The sequence below is a fragment of the Budorcas taxicolor genome, chromosome 14 (genome assembly GCF_023091745.1).
Source record: "Budorcas taxicolor isolate Tak-1 chromosome 14, Takin1.1, whole genome shotgun sequence".
Lineage (NCBI taxonomy): Eukaryota > Metazoa > Chordata > Mammalia > Artiodactyla > Bovidae > Budorcas > Budorcas taxicolor.
The window spans coordinates 67,806,668-67,824,310 of record NC_068923.1 but is presented as its reverse complement, the minus strand read 5'-3'; the positions used below and the strand labels follow the sequence as shown (position 1 = coordinate 67,824,310).

At 40.9% G+C, this 17,643-nt stretch overlaps 1 pseudogene; it reads right to left on the bottom strand.

The window, feature by feature from the left end:
- Positions 1-2,565: 2,565 nt before the first annotated feature.
- LOC128059201 (platelet-activating factor acetylhydrolase IB subunit alpha1-like) lies at positions 2,566-4,164 on the bottom strand (annotated as a pseudogene).
- Positions 4,165-17,643: the final 13,479 nt, after the last annotated feature.

Genomic DNA, 17,643 nt, shown 5'->3' with positions numbered 1-17,643 from the left:
TTTCCGTTTCTGCTGTCACTGCTACCACAACCATCACTGTCATAACTAAAACCGCCATCCCCGCCTCCATCATCACTTAGACCACCAGCACCACTGCCTCAGCGTCTATCTGCACACCACCTTTGTGCCTCTGCCTCCTCCACCATTTTCATCATCTCCAAGACCACCACAGCTGCTACCCTCTACCCTCTTCACATCTACCCTCTTCACTATCACCTCTGCTGCCTTCTAGTCACCTCTACTTACCGTCACCACCACTGCCATATCCACAGTGAACGCTTCCTTTTGTCCTCTGTCCTTTTAAATCAGTCATGACATCTTTCTGTTTCATAGACAACCTTCTCTTTCATCATGAAATGTCATTTAAAAAATTAGGTACTTATTTATTTATATGTATTATTTTTGGCTGCACTGGGTCTTCATTGCTATGTGTGGGCTTTCTCTAGTTGTGGTGAGAAGGGGCTACTCTTCATTGTGCTGCACGGGCACCTCATTGTGGTGGCTTCTCTTGTTGTGGAGCATGGGCTCTAGGTCTCAGGACTGGTGGGCTCTAGAGCACCAGCTCAGTGGTTGTGGCACACAGGATCAGCTGCTTCTCAGCAAGTGGAATCCTGCCGGACCAGGGATCGAACCCCTGTCCCCCATATTGGCAGGCAGGCTCCCAAGCACTGGACCACCAGGGAAGTCCCCACAGACAAACTCCTTGAAAGAAGATTATGTACTTGCTTTTTCCTGTCTCTCCCACTTGCTGTTCAGTCAACTAGAATCTGATTTCTCTTCTTATTGCTCCATTGGAATTATTTGAAATAAGGTCACTATTTACCATGATCATTATAGAGCCACATTTGGGCCTTGTAATACTAAAATTTCTGGTTGCCTCATAATTTTCCTCTTTTCAGTCTTCTCCAAGGCTCCTTGTCAACCCTGTCAGTTACCCCTTAATGTGTGAGTTTTCCTTGGATATCTGCTGATCTCACAATCTTTAGTCAACTGTGTATGTAATCTCTCATATTCAGTTCCTATATCCAGTGAGTAAGAACAAGACAGTTTGCCATAGTGAGCAGGAAGACTTGGGAAAGAGGTGAACATTTAGCATAGGTGCTGGGAGAAATAAGAAAAAGAGCAGACTAAGACATGCTGGTCAGAGCATGGAGGCAGCCGAAGCTGCAGATCTTAAATTTGTGGTGTCTTCAAACCACGTGGTTGTAGATTTTTTTCCCCCGGCATCCTAAGAATAAGAAAAAAAAAATTGATTAGGTGAATATGTGGCTCAAAAAGAGGGTAAAATTCCTAAATAATTTCCTTATAGTCTTAACTGGGACTGTTCCCTCAACTGACATATCCTAGTTGAAAAGGTATGACTGTCAAAAAACACTGATCTCTAACCATTTTGTTGTTAAATCAACACATTCTTATTTGATATAATAACTCTTTATTCTCTTCATCCTTCATTTTCAAAGATATTGTAAAATCTATATTTATTTTAAAAAATTAATATGAAATAAATTTAGATTTGTCTAGAGGTTTAAGTGTGATATCTGTAGACTTTTTAAAGATGATTTTGTAACACCAAATCCTGAAGTGATGAAATAAATTTGATGTATGCATTTGGACCTGTATCTGACTCCCCCCAAAACAGGCTCCTTTGTATTTTCAGAACTGGGTCTAAACTAGTTAAACTAGAATTCCTATTTGACCATGCATGGATAATTGCATGGCTGAATTCGTATATGTTATTTGGTTTTCCATTTCATTTTGTCTGCTGCAGATCCTTGGATATGATACTTAAAATGACAAAGTCGGAGAAAATTTTATTTTGGAGAAAATCCAAGCATTTGAACATGGCCTTTCATTAGTGGTCCCCTGTCTATCTCTGCAGCCTCAACTTTCTGTTCCTCCTAACCTCACAGCATATGTTGCAGCCACATTGAATTACTTCCAAGTCCTCAAACATGCGCACCCTCCTCGCCGTCTTGTTCTTGAACATGCTGTTCATTCACAGTGGGTTATATTCTTTCCTAACTAATGCCTGTGAGTTCTTCAAAGCTTCACACTGGGACGTCCTCCCTGACACTCTAATATTAACTGTGTCATAGGATTGAATATGTCATATAATTCCATCTTTTTTGCTCCTGCTAGATAGTAAGATCTTTGAATACTGTATTTTAAAAAATTATTTAATTTTGGCTATGCTGGGTCTTCCTTGCTGCTTGTGGGCTACAGTCTAATCGAAGTGCTCCCGTTTCTCTGTGCAGTAGTTTCTCTTGTTGCGGAGCACAGGCCCCAGGGCACATGGGCTTCAGTAGCTGCAGCACACAGGCTTAGTTGCATTACAGCATGTGGAATCCTCCCAGACCAGGAATCGAACCTGTGTCCCCTACAGGCAGATTCTTAACTGCTGGACCACCAGGAAAGTCTCAAAGGCTCTGTTTTTGTCCTTATATACCTACTGCTTAGTGCAAGACTTGACAACGGAAGACATTCAATTATTGTTATTCAGTTGAATGAATGAATGAATTACTCTCTGTGTTCAATTTTTTGGGGGGTGGGACTGAAAAATGAAATTTAATGTTGCAGGAAAGGCAGATGCTTAGGGGGTGGATTCCAGCAGGGGGCACCACCCTGTCTCTGGTCTTGGGCTAGCGATGCAGAAGCAAGAAGTGCAGGGCCCGGCACACAGGTGTGTACCCCAGGCGGCTCAGATGCAGGTAGTCATACATATCATAGTGGCTGATGGTACCATCTGGGTGCACCAAGCCAGGATCTGCATCCAGGAAGTGGGCCCGTGGGTGGCCAACCAGTCACCTGTCAGTTTTTCTCTCGAAGGGGATTGGGGCGCTGGCCCCGAATAAGCAGGCCCAGCACCGTGAGCCCGTGCCTGGGGCTGCCGCTACATTCACCAGTTGCACCGTGGCCTTGATGCCACCAGTCACCTGCTCTGCGGTGCGCCCGTGGTTGTTGGTACCCACCCAGACCACCGCCGTCTAGGGGTAGAGGTTTTCCAGCTCCCGGTTCTCATTCTCCTGACGCCACAGCCCAGGCTGCGTGCTGTCACTGCCAATGCCAAAGGTAAGTGTGTGCAGAGGGGAAAAGAGCTCCTGCCAGATCTCCCCACTGGTCCGTGAGCTGGACCAAGGAGTCCCTGATGAAGACTTCAGGTTCTTCATCTTTGCTATCGGCTACCATGGTGCGGCTTCCCTGATAGCTCAGTTGGTAAAGAATCCACCTGCAATACAGGAGACCCTGGTTCGATTCCTAGGTTGGGAAGATCTGCTGGAGATGGAATAGGCTACCCCCCAGTATCCTTGGGCTTCCCTGTGGCTCAGCTGGTAAAGGTTCCACCTGCAATGAGGGAGGCCTGGGTTCAATCCCTGGGTTGGGAAGACCCTCTGGAGAGGGGAAAGGCTACCCACTCCAGTATTCTGGCCTGGAAAATCCCATGGCCTGGAGAAGCCCATGGGGTCGCAAAGAGTCGGACAAGACTGAGCGACTTTCACTTTCCAGATGGTGCAGGGACATCCGGCACCCGGAGCCCTGCATGTCGTGCACCTGGCATGAGCTTGCTGGCTGGGTTCCTTTCTCCACTAGTCTTGGGGCCTCAGCTCCTTCACTTAGGAGGGGAGGTGGAATTGGGAACCCTCACTTCCCCCATGGTGGCCACAAAGTGGGCTGATCTGCCACTTCCTGCCCCCGGGGGAGGAGGGATGTCACTCTTGGGCGGCGCTGGCTTCGCCTGGTGCACCCTGGGGGAGCGTGGGGGTCCATTTTTCTTTTTAAATCACATTACTCTGATATATTTTGTCATGTGTCATAGCTTCTTGAATATAAATTTGTTTTAGTAGTATCGAATGCTAATAGCATCTCTCCATGTTTTTGCATTTCTGTAGATGTCTAGTGTTATTCATCAGAGATTTTGTGTTATTCCTGCTTCCATAAACTTTGCCTCCTCCATGTTCATGCATTCACTTGCTTTCACCTTCAAGCCTAGTTTGGTTCCTGCTGCAACAGGAAGAATATAGGAGGCTTTCTGCCAGCTCTCCTTTTTGCTCATACCTGGTATCTGTTCTGCTCATCTAACTTGTAAGTCATCTGGTTCCTGCTGATCTGCCTGGCTTTTGACCATCTACCTTGCCTTCCAGCTTTGGGAATCTTCAGTTCATTCATGCCTCCTTGTCTCTCACTCATCTTCTCTTTGCTCTGATCCTCCAGGCAGACACTGATTTCTCCTTTTCTTCATTGTTCCTGACTGACCGCAACATCTTGACCTCTGACTCATCTGTGTGTGTGAATTATGGACTAACCTGTATAAGTGCTGTCTCATCACCTCACCTGGATCCCTTCCTCTGAACATGCCTTAACTTTCCTGGTATTACATGCATGTGTTATTATATTAAGCTACAGGTCGGCCTCTGACATGATATTTCTTTTAGACAAAAGTACTAATCATATTTCTTCACACTGAGATTATGGAAGCTGAGGTACAGAGACATAAACTCTAAGCTAACTGCTGTGTTATTTATGGTATATATATATAAAACATATCACTAATGAAACTGAAGTGTGTTAGTCACTCAGTTGTGTCCAACTCTTTGCAACCCCATGGACCATAGCCTACCAGGCTCCTCTGTCCATGGGATTCTCCAGGCAAGAGTAATGGAGTGGGTTGTCATTTCCTTCTCCAGGGGAATCTGAAAGTAATGTTTAATCTCCCACATACTAACTAAGTATTCTTGTGACTGTGACTGTGCATCTGTGGAATATCTATGGAATCTAAAGTACATGCAGATGTTTAGAGCCTCTGCAAAATCACTGAATCAGAATCTTGAGATGGGACCTCGACAGATGTATTTTCAGAAACTTCATGAATCATTTTGATGGACAGCATGGGTTGAAGTTGAACAGCATTGCTGCACTAATGATAACCCTAAACATCATATATTGGACCTGACAATGAGTATCTCAAATGTTTGACAACTAACAAATGCCAGTATTGTTCATTGCTACCTGTTTGCATCTAGTTTCTCATTTAATTAAGCTTCAAGTCAATATTATGAGTCAGGTGCTATTGTATGCTGCCGCTGCTAAGTTGCTTCAGTCGTGTCCAACTCTGTGCAACCCCATAGATGGCAGCCCACCAGGCTTCGCTGACCCTGGGATTCTCTAGGCAAGAACACTGGAGTGGGTTGCCATTTCCTTTTCCAATGGATGAAAGTGAAAAGTTAAAGTGAAGTCGCTCAGTCGTGTCTGACTGCTAGTGATCCCATGGACTGCAGCCCACCAAGCTCCTCAGTCCATGGGATTTTCCAGGCAAGAGCACTGGAGGGTGGCATTGTATAGAAGATGCTTAAACATGAGAGGACCAAGGTTACGTAACTAATTGCAGAGTAAGAACTTAAATCCAAGTCATTTTTATGCTTAAATATTGTGCTATATGGCATAATATAGCTCATTGACCAAATTTCCTTATAAATGGTATAATTATTATTTAATCCATAGCTATATTACTATAGTGAATAAGTTCAAAAGAAATCCAATTATCTCATTACCTTGCTTAAGGATTTCTATAGTCTTCTCACTGCCAACCATAAAGAATAAACTTTCCCTATTATGGCGTAAAATATCCTTCACAATCTATCTTCCAAGTCCTCCTTCAATTCTGTCTTCAGGGTCTATCATTTCCTCTATACAGTGATCATGCTGAATTTCCCATCTTGTTGGTAACACACAAACACTGAAATAATAAAATGCCTTTATATTGGGATTTGAGGGTCATTTGAGGGTCAGATTCTGAAGCAATTGAGGAAGAGCTATAGGAAGCAGGGATCCATGGGATCAGCTTTGTTATGAGCAAAGTGGAATTGGAAGAGGCACCTTGGGTCCAGTATCCTCCTGGACCCAAGGAGGATCCTTCCTGGATGAAGCAGCTGGATAGCTACAGTCTTCCCACCTGGGCTATTATTTTTACTATTAGGAGTCATCAAACAATGTTTTTCAACTGTGACTACCTTCAGAGAAACATAGATCCTAAGTGTGAATTTCCAAAAAATGAGCAAACCCATATATCCAGCCCCCAAATAAAAACCCAAAATCTAACCAACAGTGCAGAGACCTTTCTTAGACCCTCTCCCAGTCACTCTGTCCCCCAGGGCTAACCACTGTCTCGACTTCTGACACTATAGATGTATTTTGCTTGTTTTTGAATTTCATAAAATTTAACCATGACAGAATATACTCTTTTTCTGTCTTACGTTTGCTCAACATTGTGAAATTCACTCATGTTTTTGGATGCAGTAATAGTTTGTTCATTCTCATTGCTATATAGTATCCCCATAAATTAATATGCTTCTGTTTATTTATCATTTTTACTGCCGAGGGACTGAGTTATTTGCTGTTTTTGGCTATTACAAATAGTACATAATATTATTCCATGTGTTTTACGGTGAAAATATGTAGCCAGAGAGGAAGATACATACTCACAGAAGAGGAATTGCTGCAGGATATAGATCCAGTCAGCTCTATCTGATGCTGCCAAACTGACTTCCGAAGACTTATGTTTCCATCAACAGCAGATGAAAATTCTAGTTATTCTTTATTCTAGAATAGAAGTTGGTGTTGTCTGGCTTATTCATGTAAGCCATTCTGCTGGGTATGAGGTGTTATTACAATGCACTTTAAATTGCATTCCTGTGATGACTAATGAAGTGGCGACCCTTTTTATTGGCCATTTGGATATTCTCTTTTATGTCCATGGAGGATTTTGCAAATTTTCTAACTGTGCCTGTCTCATTTAAAAATTTCTGTAAGAATTCTTTGTATATTCTGGATATGGTTTCCTTGTCAGATATAGGTATTGCAAATATACGGTGTGAATAATTTAAATCTGCAGTTGGTTCAGTGTAGACACCCTCCAATTACCAACTACTGATGGTGTCAGCCTGGTGGATTTAACAAAATACAACTCTAGAGACTTCTTCCTGAGAACATGAATCAGAATCCCAGAGGTGGGGACTGACTGCATACTCTTCATCATTGTATCCCTAGTGCCTAAATAACCACTCTTCTTAACTGAAACAGATATTTAAAATTTAATCTTTAGTTCAATATTCAGTCTTTCACCAAACCATATATACCCAGTACAATTTAAATGCATTTTCTCACATGATTAAAGTGAATTACCTAGTTTATAGGACTTGAAAAATAAGGAAAAATAATTTATTTTTACATGTTTACTTGGTATTCATGAGGACAATAAAATAAATTTTCTAATAGAATATTTAATAATATATAAAAATGATAGTCATTTAAAATTGCTTTTAACTTATTCCACATTAAACAATGCCATGAATTAAAACATTTTTAAGGGGGAATTATGTGATTTTATGGAATCCACCTGCTGATGCAGGAGACGCAGTTGCGGGTTCGATCCCTGGATTGGAAAGATCCCCTGGAGAACGAAATAGCAACCCACTCCAGGATTCTTGCCTCGAAAATTCCATGGATAGAAGAGCCAGGGAGGCTATAGTCCATGGGATTACAAAGAGTTGGACATGACTAAGCACGTATGCAAAAAGAATGTGATTATATAGCTTAGCCAGGGAAGTTTATAGTTCAAAATCAGCTGGGTTATGTGGCTCTAGAGGGGAAAATGGGTAGAAATTAAAAGGCTGCAAGTTGTGGCTCATGATTAAGAAAATAGGGTGACAGCTGCCCAACACTAAAGATGCCTTTCAGGAGGCTGTGAATGACACATTATGGAGAGTAATCACATGGAGTTTGAATTTCCGTTTGGATGGAAATATCCACAGTGGGTCAGATTAGATGACCTGTAACAGTACCTTGCAGCTTTAAACTCTATGTATTTCTGCAATGTGACCCCTGATGTAGTGCAAACACAGTTCTTGTCCTAGAAGTGAAATCCTCTCAACCCCCACTGCTCTTGATATTCTTGCCCTGAATGAAGGGAATCACCTTAGGGTTTTGAAAGTCAGTCACCCTTTGAAAGAATTTTCGCCAAAAGGAGATTTTCCTGTCATTGATCTAGCAGAGAGGTTCTTGTCATCAGACTTTTTTCCTATTTTTGGATTTATTCTTGCTCTATATTTTTAGGGACCTCCCTGAGTTAGATCCAAGATGTTCTGTGAAATGGAAATGTAGCTGAGTGGAAAGCAAGATTGACAGTGAAAATTCTCAATCTGCCATTTACAAGGGATAATTTTTCAACATTGAATATAAAAAGCTCTGCCTGAGGGTTGCATTATAGCCAGTGGGATGTCCTGTCAACCAATGTGCTGGGAAAGAGGTTTGTACAACTCATTCTTTTCAGTAATTATTGCCTTAAGTGAGAGCATCCGAGCATGCTAAATGAGACTTAGTTCATAATTGTCAGATATTCGTGTCATGGATTCAGCTAAAAGGATTTTAAACATTTGAGACAATTTGTCCCTCTGTTCTAGAAGCTGCACTTGGCATGCATGGTATGAATTTGCCCCTTGAAATGGGCAAGAGGATGATGTGAGAACCTTGGATGCCTGGCTTCAGTTAGGAATGTTTCCTGTCTTTCTTGCCACCCAACACTGCATCGCTGGTGTCAGGCAGGCCTGTAACGGACAAAAATATCAACAGGATGTTACCGACTCCAGGGTGCACTAAAATCTGGCGCGTAATTCTCAGGCTGAAAACCCACAATCACCAGTATTTGCAGCTGGTTTCTTAACTCGTGTTTCCAAGTGCTCTAGGGGATTCATTAGGCAGCTTTTTAGTCTTATGCTAGAAAGTGTGCTGTGTTAATCCCCAGACATGTCCTGAACTACTCAACATAGAGGGCCCGCACTGAAGACTGTCAAAATTTTGGTATGAAGAGACACGATGGTTCAAATGAGTCTTTCCTTAGATCTCTAATACGCAGGGTGTATAACCCTCAGCAGGGAAAGCACACCATGTCTGTCAATCAAAACTGTCCTAAATTTTCATATTTCAGTGGGGTTGGCATGCAATTAACAGAGTTAGAAGCCACTTGAAGATCTCTTGTAATATTGTCTTGGGAACATTTGGGGAGCTTCCTGAGAAAATATTATTTGATTATGGCTCAGATGGTAAAGAATCTGCCTGCAATGCAGGAGACTCGAATTCGATTCCTGGGTTGGGACGATCTCCTGGAGGAGGGAATGGCAACCCACTCCAATATTCTTGCCTGGAGAACTCTATGGACAGAGGAGCCTGGTGGGCTACAGTCCATGGGTTTGCAGAGTCAGACACAACTGAGTGACTAACACTTTCATTTTGATAAACAAACATCCAAGACCTGTGGTCTTTAAGCATGTATGGATCTCTGACTTCCCCTCAGAGAAACTTTCTATGCGGATGGAACCTCCCTGGTGGGAATGTTCATTTTAGAGGTCCCCTTGGTTAAAGGGGAATCCTTGAGTCTATATAGCATGCTATTTCACAGCCATACCCAGATTCTGTTGTGGATAAACCACATTTTTTCCATCTTTTAAAAGTAGTGATTAGTTTTCACAGGTAATACAGGAGTACACTCCTGTGGGAGTATTTCAAGCAAGGAAGAACTATAATCAGGATTATTAAGAGTTAATCTGTTTTCACTCCTGCCTCTAATTTCACTCCAACTGACCGTATCCTAAAGGTAGTCATTATTAATAGCAGAATATCATTTTCTGATCTTTTTAATGCATTTATATTTATATGTATGAGCACATACAAATGCATAGTTGAGAAAATAGTAAAGGAATCTTAGAGTACTTTTTTTTTCTATTTGCTTTTTCATTAAAAAAATAAATTCTCTTAAGCCAGAAACCATTAGTTTTTGGTAAACAGTAAACAATCTGTTGTCCCTGTTTACAAACTCAGAACTGGAGTTTTCCAGAGGCCCCCCTCACACGTGGGCTGTACTACTTCATTTACTGCCCCCAACCCGCCCGCCCCGTTGCCCTTTTCATTGTCTCACAGTCCAGCTGCATCAAGAGGAAAAACACTTCATTCAGTGCAACAATTCAGAAAGCCTTGTCTGTGTTTTCAGATTAAACTATATGTAAGATTTTTGAACCAACAGAGGGAGAAAATGGAATGACCAACAAAGATTTCAATTTAAAGGGCTGAAGAGTCTACATAGGTTGCTCAAGCAGCAAAGGAATATTTCTTACAGCCTCAGAGAGAGAAATGGGATAATTGCCAAGAAAAATGGGTCTGTCTGGCTTATTATGCTATTTCCACCAAATTCTAGTATCTTCTCTTATCCCTTCTTTTTTGACCATTTGACATCTGAGCAGAAGGCAAGAGCTCTTCCTGCAAAAGTTGAGCTTGATTGCTTACAATTTCTGCCCCCAGGGGTTCCCACCCCTCCCTTGATTAGGAGAAATGACCCCCTGCTCATCCTGTCAAGATGCCCAGGCCGCGCAGTGAATAGGGGAGAAATCTCATTTTGGAGACAAGCATTCTCTGTGAACTCTATTAAGCAACAAAGCAGCCAGGCTTTCACGAGGTCATATTTCCAGGATATAATCACCAACTTCTTGGGTGCAATAGAAGGCCCCTGCCGGAGTCCACTCTTTCCATGTTCGTCAATGTGATTATTTCACGATAACAGCTTTCTCGAGGGAGTCTGAGATGCTTTCTGCACATTTTAATGAGCCTGTCATTCTGCCTCAATTCTTTCCCCTTAGTCTTTATTTCTTCTCTGCCTCTTTTCTTTCATGTTAGCCTCATGTATTTAGAAGGCCGAGAGGACACAGAGATTTTTAAATGTCATCCATCATGGATGGAAATCTATTGTCTTCCCTTCTGGAAATGTAGCAATATTGCATTGTCTTGGCTTAACAGGGTTAAAGATACTCTATATCTGTGTTCTGAGGAAACAAACAAACAAACTGTATAACTGAGCATGAAATTTTGGTACGCTCCTAAATAAAGAATAATCTTAGTTTTCAGGAAGCATTGAAACACATTAAGTACAGTTATAATTAAGAGCATTGCAACAAATAAATAACCCTGGAAGTAAAAGATTCTAGAGTCCTATCAAATGACCCAGCTAATTTAAGATTCTGTGGTTATGGTTTTTCTGTAATTCACTAAAAGAGACTATATATAGACCCAGTGGTCTATATATAGATTTTCATTTGGAAGTGTTACTTAATTTAACAACAAATACTGAATGTGAGATTCATAAAAATTTGGTTTTTATTTTCAAGAACAGAAAATGTATATAAATAAAGGAATGGTCAGAATATTTGATTTCATTTCTGTTACTCATGCCATTCCATATTTATTAAATTTATACTTACTTTTCAACATATTTAATAATTTTCTTTCACACTAGAGTTTGAATTTTACAACTATTAATAAATTTACCCTGGGATTTAGTATTAAAAAATAGTACAATAGGGTTTGATTTTATAACTAGGTTTACCTTGGGATTTGCTATGTAAGGACTGTAGATTAGATAGATTTTAATGAATTTCAAATACCCATTGACGACTTATTCTCATTTGTTCAGATGGCTTTTGTTAATGAATGATGTCTGTGACTAATGCTCCCTGTAGCTTCACCTATTTAAATTAATCTGGCTCTTTATCCTTTGTAAACATATGTATGATCTGCTTCAATCAGATTTTCTGAAAACAAAGGGAAGTATTCCACATCTTTTCCCAGAGGTTTAAAAATGATATGCATTGAACTAATCCAATTGGACTAATATGATTATTTGTGTGTGTGTATGCAGAAGGGCATAGACTGCTCAATAATATATGAGAAAGGAGAAATGACTATTCTCCTCCCAGCTTCTTTGCCTCTGGATCCGGGGGAGAAGGTGTCTGTGGACTCAATACTCACGTGGCTGCTGGGCTGAAAAGCTTTGCGTTAGGAACAGTGTCCTCTCTCCCTCTGGAAATAAGGATACATTCTCCAAGTCAGGCAAAGATGATGTGTTGGCTCACCTTCATTTACACATTTTTTTTTCTAGCAGGGATGAGGGGTCTATATGCACAGACTCAGACCTGGCCACCAGAGTGGCAAAACAAAGGCCTGGGTCTACCCAGGTTGGGCTGGCTGAGGGAAGGACACTCCCTCAGTCTGAGCCTGGATGTAGGTTCACGAGGCCGCCCCTCAGACACCTCCATAGTGTGTGTTTTGGTCTGTCTAGGCAGCAATAACAAAATATCTCAGATGGACTGCTCTTAGAAACAACAGAAATTTCTCTGGGATCTTCCTGGACCAGGGATCAAACCAGTGTTCCTTGCATTGCAAGGCAGACTCTTAGCCACTGGACCACGAGCGAAGCTCCTATATTCATTCTTAATTCAAATAAAACTATTCAGAAGCAAATTCAGGAAGTTGTATTTCCACTATAAATGGAGATGCAGTGTTATTTCCAATAGAGATAGGAAAACCATGAAAATAAAAACACGACTACTATAAAAATGCAACTGTGCTCCTGTGAAATCAGCTTCATCTCAGCAGTGGCGCACATGCTACCTTTTGGAAAGCACTGCTCAACTGTACCACCTATCAGAGTATTCAAAGGCAGGCTTTTAAAGATTTTCCTGAAGAAGATTTACAGACTGTACTATAATTCTAGCTCATAAAAGAGACAGCAAGGAGTTAAATAAAACTGTAAACGATCACATTGATTTCTAGTTGTTGTCACAGTAAAAAGTGTTAATCTTATCTTAGTGCAAATGCAGAAATCTTGGTTGACTATGCACTCCCTGAATTCTAAACAAAGTGTGATGGGAAGCATTCGAAGTGTTTCTTAGCCCATCTTTCCTATGGTCTTTAACTCAAGAGGGAAAGTACTACACACAGATTATTTAAAAATGAGATCAGCAGGACAATGAAAATGGGATATTGTGCCTGGAGGAGTCAATGTTCTTACCACAAACTATCTGTCAGGCTGGATTTGTTAGAGTCTATGAAAGGATGACTATGAACTTACAGTAAAACACAGCATTGTCTTTAGATTTGGGAATGGTCAAAGACTGTTGCTAGCCTAAACTTAATTACATGCGTCATTTGACTTGGTGGCACTCTATAATAGTCACAAAAATCTCAAAGGGATCCATTATTTATCTTAACAGTTTAAATATACAAGTCACGTTAACATTTTATTTTTCTCTTTCTTTTCATCTCTAGATGCTGATTTGTATATTTAAAAGAAATGCAGTAGGAATAGTCTGCATTCAGATGCTTTTATTGTTTGATCTGTTGAGAATGAATCAACATAGAAGCTGGACACGTAATAAGTTGAGAGCCAGAAACAAAGAAAATTATTATTTAAAACTTTTCAAATTTGTTATACTTCTCATCTCAAGATTATAAAGTACCAATTTCTACTAAATACATGAAAGTACTGCCAACACTAGAAATTTCAGAGAGAATAGTAAGCATTAACTAGTCTTATAAAAATAGAACTTTGTGACCAGTAATGAAGGGGTGTTTATTTCCTACATTCTTCCAAATGTATAATTTTCGTTGTTCCTTTTCAAATTACAAGTGGATGCAAAACAAAATCCTCTTTTTATTCAGAAAGGATATTATTAAGTTTTCCTTAAAAAAAAAAAAAAAGAGCTGTGTGCAGACACGTCTCAAAAATGGACCCAAAGATGAATGAAATAGCTTATTAACATGATTCGATATTTTCAAGAGATGAAGTCATATCATTTAATTCTTTAGCTTTCGCACTGATTTGATTACCATTCACTATTTGTGATCCTAGGTTATGAGAAAGAGACTTAGTTTAGACAAAGTTGAGATTGCCATCAAGAATCCATGAGCTTTTAGATTGATAATGGTTCTTCTGTTCTGTTGTCCCATCTATGATTTCAGAGTTTCTCTAGACCTTAAGAGAATTGGGGGGTCACATGCCAGTGAGACTCCCTTTCCTTTACTGAAAGTCATGTGACTTCCTCCATAGCTGGCTCTAGAGTTCTTTGAGTCTCATGACTGCTGTCTCAGAGAGGTCAATGGGGAGACTTCAGGGAGCCACAATCCCTGTCCCACGAATTGTACACAGTGTTGTCCGCCCTGCCCCCACCTGGGAGGAGCACATCACTTCCACAAGTTTCCTCAAGGATTCATTAATTTTAAAAAGTTGAAAACTGGTCTTCCACTGCCTCTATAATCAGGGGCTGCCCAGGTGGCACAGTGGTAAAGAATTTGCTTGCCCATGCAGGGAAGACAGGGGACGCTGATTTGATCCCTAGGTCAGGAAGATCCCCTACAGAAGGAGATGGCAACCCACCCCAGTATTCTTGCCTGGAGAATCCCATGGACAGAAGAGCCTGGCGGATAGGCTATAGTCCATGAGGTTGCAAAGGGTCTGGCATGACTGAGCGTGCAAACATTCATGACTCACTTTGTCGCAATTCTTAGTCCCAGAGCAGTTGCCTCTACATTATGCAGAGTCTAAATCTTTTAAAGTCAGGGTGAAATAGGTAAGATCTCTTTTAAAAAAACCTATCATGGTAAAATACACACAACATAATATTTTTCATTTTAACTGTAAATGCATAATTCAGTGGCACTAAATACATTAACAATATGTAACAATCATCACTTCCCTGTAACCATTAAATAGTAACTGCCCCCCCACCCTCCTCTTAGACACTGTTAACCTCTATTCTACTTTCTGTCCTCATGAATTTCCCTATTCTAGTGACCTCATATAAGTGGAATCATACAATATTTACCCTTATATATCTTTTTTCACCAAGCATAATATTTTCACAGTCCCTCTGTGTTGTAGCATCTATGAAAATTTCACTCTTTTTTAGAGCTGATTAATATCTGGTGTGTATATATAGCACATTTTGTAATCCAGTCATCTGTTGATGGACATTTGGGTTGTTTCCACCTTTTGGCTACTGTGAATAATGTTGCTATGAACATCGGTTTCAGTTCTTACTTTTATTATTTTGGATTTATACCTAGGAATGAGATTTGTGGATAAGATCTCTTTTTCTGATTAGAAAATCAGGTAGTTTCTGCTTTTCACCACCAAGCAAAACTTTTGCCACAGAATTATCCAAAATCAGTTGTTATTCCCTATTTAGTTTGCTATAAGTGATATGAACCCACCTGGGTATCTTCCTGATCACCCCACTTTCCAATTGCAAGTCCTTCTCTCATGCTCTTGCCTGTTAAACACTTGGAAACAAAATCCATCAAAGACGAAGATAGTTTATTTTTATCTTGAGCATAGATCTCATAGATCTTACTCTTTTTTTCAATATTCATGACATACAGAGAAATTTTTACTGCCTGAAAGAGATATAATGAAAGAGAAATAATAATTTCACCTAGGCATTATTTCCGTACAATTTTCAGAATTTATTTTGTAAATTACTTGAAATGGCACCTGTCACCAATGAATAGGATGAAAAATAAGGGCATATCATTTCCCTTGTGAAAATAATTATTCTGGACACGGCACTAATTTACCAACCCTGAAAAAGTCAGTTCTGTTTATAAAGACCTTGACATATCCACGGAATTGAGAAGTTTAAGTAAATATCACGAGCTTGTGTTTACTGGTCCCTGGGGTAATTGCTTAATACAAGTTCCCCTGGAGATCTTTATCCTCAGAAATCTTATTAAATTGATGACATTATCAAGGTGTTGGAGGATGGGAGAGAAAAATAAAATTAAAGGTGGATGCGTAGTGGGAACTTGACCCGAGGAATTCATTTTCACGGAGATACTTTGTCATTTCTTCCAAACTCATCCTCACTCCATCAGAGAGGCGAAAGAGTTGGAATGGATATAATCCTTTGGGACTCACAGTTAATTATCCTAAATAATGCGGTAGATGCTGCCAGTGAATGGGAATGGAAGTCAAGTATCTCAGGGCTCCTCAGCGCCCACATCACCTCGCTCACTCCCTGCTGTCAGATTTACCCTGGATTAGCTCTGGTTCCATAGGTTTGCCCTATTTTGGAGAATAATGGAATCACAGAATTGAAACTTTGGAAGGCATCTGTTCTCCTGCTTTTGAATTCCGTCTGCATCTCGGCCACGTGGATGTCTGGATCCCAAGTACATTTTCAGAGACAGCTAGCAGTATGGGGCAATGGTCCAGAGGGCCCGATATGGAAGACACACCAATCTGGATTGGACTTGACTGCCACATATTAGCTGTGAGTCCTTCGATAAGTCACTTAAGTACCCTGAACCTCAATGTCTTCATCTGCAGTATGTTTAAAATAACCCCTTGTGTAATTGCTATGAGGGCAAAATAGAAGAAGGCTTGGACACACCACTTATTATTGAATGACTGCTCAGCACAGTAGTGAATGCTTTTCATACAAGTTACTCTAGTTGGAACCGAAAGTGTGTCAGATAACTATTACCTGTGCCTTGAGGTCATTCAGGCAGATTACTTCAAGAATATCAACATCATCAAATCTCATCCCTTTCCCACCTTTAAGCCAGTCTCCAAAATATGACTGTGGTTCAGTTCAGTTCAGTTCATTTCAGTCACTCAGTCGTGTCCGACTCTTTGCAACCCCATGAACTGCAGCACGTCAGGCCTCCCTGTCCATCACCAACTCCTGGAGTTCACCCAAACCCATGTCCATCGAGTTGGTGATGCGATCCAGCCATCTCATCCTCTGTCGTCCCCTTCTCCTCTTGCCCTTAATTTTTCCCAGCATCAGGGTCTTTTCAAATGAGTCAGCTCTTTGCGTCAGGTGGCCAAACTATTGGAGTTTCAGCCTCAACATCAGTTCTTCCAATGAACACCCAGGACTGATCTCTTCTAGGATGGATTGGTTGGATCTCCTTGCAGTCCAAGGGACTCTCAAGAGTCTTCTCCAACACCACAGTTCAAAAGCATCAATTCTTCGGTGCTCAGCTTTCTTTATAGTCCAACTCTCACTTCCATACATGACCACTGGAAAAACCATAGCTTCGACTAGACCAACCTTTGTTGACAAAGTAATGTCTCTGCTTTTGAATATGCTGTCTAGGGTGGTAATCATTTAAATTGGAAAGTTGATCACATTATTTCATCATCTTATATTTTGCCCTATAAAATAATAAATATGTCCAGGCATGGATGTCTTTGGAGGGGGTGCACTTTTCAGGCTACCATACTACACTTTACAGATAGGGAAACCAAGGGATTAAGTTGTCAGAGGACCACAGGCATTAAGCAGCGGAGCCTGGATTTGAAGCTGCATTTTTTTTGATCCTGGAGTCCATCTGTCCCTTCTTTCCTCTCTTTATCCCTAAATAATCAGTTATAACAAACGACATTTGTGTGGCTGTCTTATTCTGAGTCAAGGTTAATTATAAAATTTCTGAGTTCAGGATTTGAAGGGTAGGCAATATAGACAGAAATTACTGATGACACAGAACACTTAAGGTTCGTGCAACACATGTATTGATTTCCTTGATTGTTGAAGCAGGCAGCGAGGTGGTGGGGAGGGAAGGCTGATGGAGACACTCTGCTCAGGGAGATGTGTCAGCATCTCGTTACCTTGGCTGCTGCGGACTCTCAGCTGTGTGTCAGGGACCTCAGCTAGCAAGCTCCCCTTCTGCCTAGGAAAAAAAAAGTGTTGGTAGCTCTGTTGTGTCCAGCTCTTTGTGACCCTGTGGGCTGTAGCCTGCCAGATTCCTCTGTTCATGGAATTC